The 7,898-nt window shown below is 40.2% G+C and overlaps 1 long non-coding RNA gene across 1 annotated transcript; it reads left to right on the top strand.

Annotated features, from left to right (window-relative positions):
• Positions 1-3,245: 3,245 nt before the first annotated feature.
• LOC125141520 lies at positions 3,246-5,139 on the top strand. Its single transcript, XR_007140920.1, has 3 exons — positions 3,246-3,676; positions 4,822-4,966; positions 5,082-5,139. It is a non-coding gene; the product is annotated as an uncharacterized LOC125141520 (long non-coding RNA).
• Positions 5,140-7,898: the final 2,759 nt, after the last annotated feature.

Below are 7,898 nucleotides of genomic sequence, written 5' to 3'. Positions count from 1 at the left end.
AGACTGGAGACAATGGAAATGCTTCTCTCCTTTGGTGCGCGTCTTTATTCCTCTGAAAACTTCAAAGCGGACCGCTTGAGGTAAATTATCTGGAATGATTAATATTAATTGATTTACGATGCCTACCCAGCGAACACACAACGTACTAGTTACATAATTTATTGGTCATTTTTGATAATTTCATGACCTACCAGCTGGCAACGTAACTGTTACATCCTAGGGAGGTAATTTCATTACCATTACAGTACCAAATCACTACGTCGCCATCACGGTCTCCTAACGTCGCGAGATAACCAAGTACGGTCCAGTTACGTACTATTTTGGTAATTTCATAACTTACTGGCAATATAACTATTACGTCCCAGGGAGGTAATTACTAAATCCATAAATGTCAAGACAAATACAGCAACAAGCAACAAGAGATTGACAGAGTTAAAAAATTATGATGAAAATAATTATTATTAATACTTCAGTAAAGTTCATTAAATCTATTCTGTTGTTAGTGTAGTCTTTAAACTTATGAACTGTATATGGATTGACAAACGTGGTACATGAGGAAGCAATCTGACAACAATGCAGTAAATAATTTAGGTGCATCAAAAAGCGTGCTCGTTAAGATACCAGCAGACAAGCTAATCCAGCACAAATTAGTGCATGAAAGGTCACCAAAATGAAGTATTTGAACCACATAATTAAATACAAAAGGAGGAGAAAAACTGCAAAAAGGTCCACTTATTGAAAAAAAGAGCCCCAACCCCCTTTCAATAGGCTGGCTACGAACCTGGTATTGCTGTACAATCATAAGGATGGTCTTGGTCAGTGAAATAACAAATACTAAACACTGAATACAAGACTTGAGTTTGTATGCCTTGGTCTCTTAGCAGTCCTTACCGACTGACGAAAAGCAAGTTGGTATATGTTGCATGCAAACATTGAACTTGCTGAAAGAATTGACAAATCTGCAGATGACATCACAGCAGCTGAAATGGCCCCGAAGCCAAAGAATGAGATGAAAGGTGGCCAAAGATGTTGAAGCACAATAGGCAGAATCATGTCTGATTCATCTTTCTCTGTCGGTGGCACAGAGCCGTATGATGTCTGGTTCCAGTCTGACAAATATTCATTATTAAAATGTTTGTCATAAAACACATTCACTGTTATAATAATAAGCATAAGCAGTACACCTTTCATGATATTACACAGTACATAGCAAAAGTTATTTACATGCAATATCCTTAGCAACCATGATTTATATATATAAGTTTTATAGTTTCTATTGAATCTGCCATATAAGTGATTGAACCACTTTTTCTAATCCACAGCCAGAAAAGGTAAACATTTTAATAAAAACATTTCTTCACATTTCTTCAAAAATGAAAAGAGCATTGTGCAATGATTTAGTTTCTTCTATTTTACCTACTGCTCTATTCACTGCATTGCAATGCATGTTCTTATGTTTCAGGTCATATGTTTACATTTGATATCAATATGTCAGACCTTCATTTAAACCAGTAACTGCATAATAGTATTTACATGGTGTGTTCTTACTCCTTTCTATCAGAGCCACCATTAATCTGTGCTATAGTAATAGTGTAGTAGTATTAGAAAGCATCAATATTTGCTCTTGTCAAAATCGCTCAAATTCATACACCTGCCAATATTTCCCTGCTTCTAGCACATCAAATTTGAGAACCAATGTGGTGCAACACAGTTTATTGAAAACCACAGAGGAGTAATCAAAAATGTGTGACAATAGCAGGAATGAGCTGTGTTTAAAATAGTGTTTAAAACCTGATGTAATCATTCCATGAAGCAAACAAATCCAGTGGGCAAAACAAAGCAGGCAATAACGGCTAGTCAGCTTGTGTACACTACTGTACTGAAGTGGATTGTACTGTTTGCATAATTTGCTACATACACTTTTGTGTGTGTTAATTTACTTTGTTCTTAGTTCTGTGTTGTTGTATGTACTGTAGCTCTGCATTTTATGTAGCACCATGGACCTGGGACTATTCTGAAGTACATCACTGTTGATAATACAGTGAGGGAAAAAAGTATTTGATCCCCTGCTGATTTTGTACGTTTGCCCACTGACAAATTTAACAGTGGGAGACAGAATAACAACAAAAAAATCCAGTAAGACGCATCTAAAAAAGTTATAAATGTGCATTTTAATGAGTGAAATAAGTATTTAACCCCTTTGCAAAACATGACTTAGTACTTGGTGTTAAAACCCTTGTCAATCACAGTGGTCAGACGTTTCTTGCAGGTTTGATACAACCCAGGAGGCATTTTGTCCCACTCCTCTGTGCAGATCCTCTCCAAGTCATTAAGGTTTTGAGGCTGATGTTTGGTAACTCTAACCTGTTGCTCCCTCCACAGATTTTCTATGGGATTAAGCTCTGAAGACTGGCTAGGCCATTCCTGGGCTCTAACGTGCTTCTTCCTGAGCAAGTGCCAGGAACAACTCCTTTGTTGCCTTAGCCATCTGATTTGGGTGACTGCCATGCTGGAATACCAATCCACGCCCTATTTTAAATGCCCTTGCTGAGGGAAGAAGGTTCTCACCCAAGATTTTAATGGGACATGGCCCTGTACATCGTCTCTTTGACGCGGTGAAGTTGGCCTTTGGTATCATCTGACCACAACACTTTAACCCAGTCCTTTTCTGAATCATTAAGATGTTCATTGGCAAACTTCAGAAGGGCCTGTATTGCCCCTTTTCCACCGAGGCAGTTCGAGTGCTGGTTCGGAGCCAGAGCCTAATTTAGAACCTGTTTCGACCGCCAAAGCACCGGCTCTGAACCAGGAAAATTGATTCTTAGGTAGCACCAAAACGTTGCTGGTCTAGACTTAAGAACCGCTTGCCTTAGGGGATGTGGGCGGGGCTACGTTTAGCGCATTTGATAATGTACCTAAAGTTTACTAATGTTTAATACACTTTTACTTTACCGCAATATAATCACTTATCACACATGATAGTAGGTAGCTACATGCTAAGGCTAACCTTTTTCTGTGTTAATGATAAAATAATGTTGTGTATTTTCTCGATTACAACCTCCGTTTATACAAATTACATGGAGCTGCACAAACACGTTGGATTCACCGCGTTTGGATGCTAATGTAGGTTCACAAAGCCATGAGTTTTAACAGCAAAGCAACATCTGCCATTGTTGTTGTGTTTTTGTTTGCCGCTGCTGCGCTAACGTTGCTGCCCTGGGTAACGTGAGATGTATACAGTGACGTCAGACTCAGCTCTGTGATGGCTCTCTAGCCGGTGGAAAGGCAAACCAGTTCTTAGAACGTTCGCCAGTGGAACCACTTTGAACCAGCACCAGCACTAGCTCTGAACCAGCACTCGGTTCTTTTAGGTGGTAAAGAGGCATATGTGTGCTTTCTTGAGCAGGAGGACCATGCAGGTGCTGTAGGATTTCACAGTGTTACCAATTGTTTTTTTGATGACTATGGTCCCAGCTGCATTGACAAGATCCTCCTGTGTAGTCCTGGGCTGATTCTTCACCATTCTCAAGATCTTGCATGGAGCCAGAGACTAAGGGAGATTGACAGTTATTTTGTGTTTCTTCCATTTTTGCGATGAATCGCACCAATTGTTGTCACCTTCAGAGCGGTGCTAAAGAAAAAACTCAATAAAACAAACAAATCAACTAAATCTCAGGTACGAATACTTAACTAACAAAAGAAAACAGGAAAGCAACATCTTCAGCGTAGAACGCCACTAACTACGCTGCCTAATAACAGAAGTACAAGGATTGGCATCCGCTCATAACCTAGTGTGTCTAAACAGTTTCGCTCTGCGTGATGAAATGTAAGTCACGTGACAAACTAACCTGGTCCCAATCACTATATCAGAGAAGGAACGGAATAGGCACCGTTAAACTGAAAGTCGAGTCACAGCATAGACCTCGATGGCTGTATAGAACAGTTCACAAAGCGAACAACTTAACACACAAAAACTAAACACAGAATTAGAAATAAACCAAGGCAAAACAACAACAGGTAAGCAAATGCAGGTGAGCAAACAACCAGGTAAGTCAACGCCCCTCTCCCGCGTTCGTGTCACATCCGGGTCTTTATACCTGGCCAATAACACCGGATTGGTTCCAGGGGGGTATTCCAGAAAGCTTGGTTAACTTACCATTTGGTAAATCACAACCTCTGGGTTGATTTACCCCAAACAGGCATACCATGAGTATGTCGATTCCAAAACACATGAGAAGAGTTAGTTTAATCAACCTCCAACTGGTTACCCAGAGTTTATGCGCGTGCACGGTGCATATATAAAGACATTTTCAATGGATCGCTGATTTCACGAGTCACCATGGAAACTCAAAACGAAAAAAGAGAGCGGCATATTTCACAGAGGCGGAGTTGGAGGTTTTAATGCACGCTTATGAAGAGTTTAAGCCAACAATATTAAAAAGAAGCAATACAGCTGCATCGGCTAAAGCAAGAGAGTTGGCTTGGCAAAATATAACGGACAGAGTAAATGCGTGAGTGTATTAAATTACAAATTTGGTATTGGCTCCCGTTTTATTATAATGCAAAATAATGAAGTATGACTTATACATCCTTTTGAATATATCACTATGAAAGCATTTTCTTTTCCTGCCATTTATTTCTTTAGTTTAAAATAATAATGTATATTTTTTATTTAATAAGGTGTAATCCTTCTGGAGCCAGAAGAACTTTAAGCCAAGTCAAAATAAAACACAAAAACATTCTGCAAAAAGATAATATTTGATTACACAATTACTGAACTATTATTCTAACAGGATTTAGTATATTCATTCTGTCATGTAGCTAATAGAAAGAAGACTGAAGCCCATCTAACTGGCGGGGGCCCACCACCTCCCCTCACCCCATCTGAGGAGCTGGCTCTGTCCCTTAATAATCTGTCCCTCGCACACACCATGCACCACAAGTGATGGTGAAAAAATGGTGAAATGTAAGTTTACCTCTATGATTTGTTTTAATTTTTTGTCCTAATAAATTACTATCTCTGTCACTTAAAGGCTTTTTGAACAAGATTAATTTTTATGTAGGCTTATTTTATTTTGTAGGCAAGACGGACTGCGACAACGTGATCATCGGAGACTCCATCGTCCGCCACGTCCGTGCTACGGTGGCTAAAGGTAAGGCTCGCACTCACTGCTTACCTGGTGCTCGTGTTCTTGATGTCTCTGCACAGGTACCCAGAGTCGTGAGCAGAAACACCAGAGCTGTGGTTCTTCATGTCGGCTCGAATGACACCAGCCTGAGGCAGTCGGAGATCCTGAAGAGGGACTTCAACACCCTGGTGGAGACGGTTCGCAGCACAGCGCCCACGGCGAGGATCATCGTGTCTGGACCACTTCCAACTTACCAGCGAGGAATTGAAAGGTTCAGTAGACTTTTCGCTTTAAATGAATGGTTACAGTCATGGTGTCAGGCTCAGAAACTACTCTTTATCGATAATTGGAATGTTTTCTGGGAGCGTCCTAGGCTATTCCGTGCTGACGGCCTGCACCCCAGCAGAGTTGGAGCGGAGATCCTCTCGGACCACATCTCCAGGGCGCTGAACACCTTCTGACTGGTAAACTACTCTTTAAATTTAAATCTTAATAGCCATCCTTCACCTCAGCACATTGACACAGAAAATGCACACATAGCTCACCCTATAGAAACTGTGTCTGTTCCCCGAGCAGTGAGATCCAAAAGTAAATACACGAGAAGTTCTCGAAATAATCTTACTGTAATTAGACCAGAAAAATGCCAAAGTAACAAACAAAAACAGTTCTTAAGGTTTGGACTTCTGAACATTAGATCTCTTGCACCCAAAGCACTTATTGTAAATGAAATGATCTTAGATAATAGCCTTACTGCACTCTGCCTCACCGAAACGTGGATTAAACCAAATGAATACATCAGTCTAAACGAGTCTACACCATCAGGATATATCTATAAGCATGAGCCTCGTCTGACTGGTCGTGGAGGTGGTGTCGCCACTATCCTTAGTGATTACCTCACTGTTACCCAGAGAACACAGCATAGATTTAGTTCTTTTGAAGTGCTCGTCCTTAATGTTACACTATCGCACGTGCACACGAAGAAATCCCTGATGTCTCTTGCTCTAGCGACCGTGTACAGACCCCCAGGGCCCTACACAGTTTTTCTTAGAGAATTCACAGATTTTCTCTCAGACCTATTAGTTAACTTTGACAAAGCATTAATTGTAGGAGACTTTAACATTCATGTTGACGACACAAACGACGCTTTAGGACTCACATTTATGGACTTACTAAACTCACTTGGGCTCAAACAAAACATCACTAGTGCAACTCATCGACGTAACCACACACTAGATTTAATAATATCACACAGAATAGATGTCACTGATATAGATATCATACCTCAAAGTGATGACATCACAGACCATTACCTCATAATGTACACACTACCTATAGAACAGACTAACTGTGTCTCACCACGTTATCGACTCGGTAGAACCATTATTTCGACCACCAAAGACAGATTCACAAATAACCTGCCTGATCTGTCCGGACTTCTTAATGTACCCTCAAACTCAAACGACCTAGATGCAATGACTAACAGCATAGACGCTATATTCACTAGCACATTAGACACTGTTGCCCCAGTCAGATTACAGAAGGTTAGAGATAAAACACTTGCACTATGGTATAATAGTCATACTCACACCCTCAAGAGGGAGACCCGTAACCTCGAACGGAAATGGAGAAAAACTAAATTAGAGGTGTTTAGAATTGCGTATAAGGACAGTATGTCCAGCTACAGACAGGCTCTAAAAGCTGCCAGAGCTGAGCACCTGAGCAAACTCATAGAAAATAACCAGAACAATCCCAGGTTTTTATTTAGCACAGTAGCTAGTTTAGCTAGTAGCTAGTTTAACAAAAAATCAGAAATCTGAACACACTATTCCATCACATTTCAGTAGTGAGGACTTTATGAGATTCTTCACTGATAAAATCGAAAGTATCAGGAATAAAATAGGTGACGCTCAACATATGAGAGCAACCAGTGACACAATCTCACCTAAGGCTTTACACAGCTTTACAAGTACAGGACAGGAAGAGTTAGATAAACTTATTACTACAGCTAAATCAACAACATGTTCACTAGACCCCATCCCAACTAAACTACTGAAAGAAGTTTTACATAAAGCTGGTGAGCCTCTTCTTAATATCATTAACTCCTCGTTATCTTTAGGTTACGTCCCGAAGTCTTTTAAGTTGGCAGTTATTAGGCCACTCATCAAAAAACCTAACTTAGACCCTAATGAACTATCAAATTACAGACCTATCTCACACCTCCCGTTTATGTCTAAAATACTTGAAAAGGTTGTGTCTGTTCAACTGAGCTCCTTCTTACAGGAGAGCAACATCCTTGAAGAGTTTCAGTCAGGTTTCAGGCCCCATCATAGCACAGAAACTGCACTTGTTAAAGTTACAAACGACTTGTTCTTAGTTTCGGACCAAGACTGTATGTCACTGTATGTCACTATTACACAGGTATTCATGGTCAGGCTTTAAGCTGGTTTAGATCCTACCTGTCTGACCGATACCATTTTGTAGAATTAAATGGTGAATCCTCCAGTTTACTACCCGTTAATTATCGGGTCCCTCAAGGATCAGTTCTAGGACCTCTGCTTTTCTCTATATACATGCTTCCATTAGGGAACATTATTAGAAGACATGGGATTAGCTTCCATTGTTATGCTGATGACACACAGTTATATATCTCAACAAAACCAGATGAAATAGCCACAGTGTCCAAATTAACTCAGTGCCTTAGAGAGATAAAAGACTGGATGAGCTGCAACTTTCTATTGTTAAACTCCGATAAGACAGAAATACTACTCA

This window comes from Tachysurus fulvidraco, chromosome 6 (assembly GCF_022655615.1).
Source record: "Tachysurus fulvidraco isolate hzauxx_2018 chromosome 6, HZAU_PFXX_2.0, whole genome shotgun sequence".
NCBI classification, from domain to species: Eukaryota; Metazoa; Chordata; class Actinopteri; order Siluriformes; family Bagridae; genus Tachysurus; species Tachysurus fulvidraco.
The sequence above is the reverse complement of the archived record's forward strand: the minus strand, read 5'-3'. Positions and strand labels throughout refer to the sequence as shown.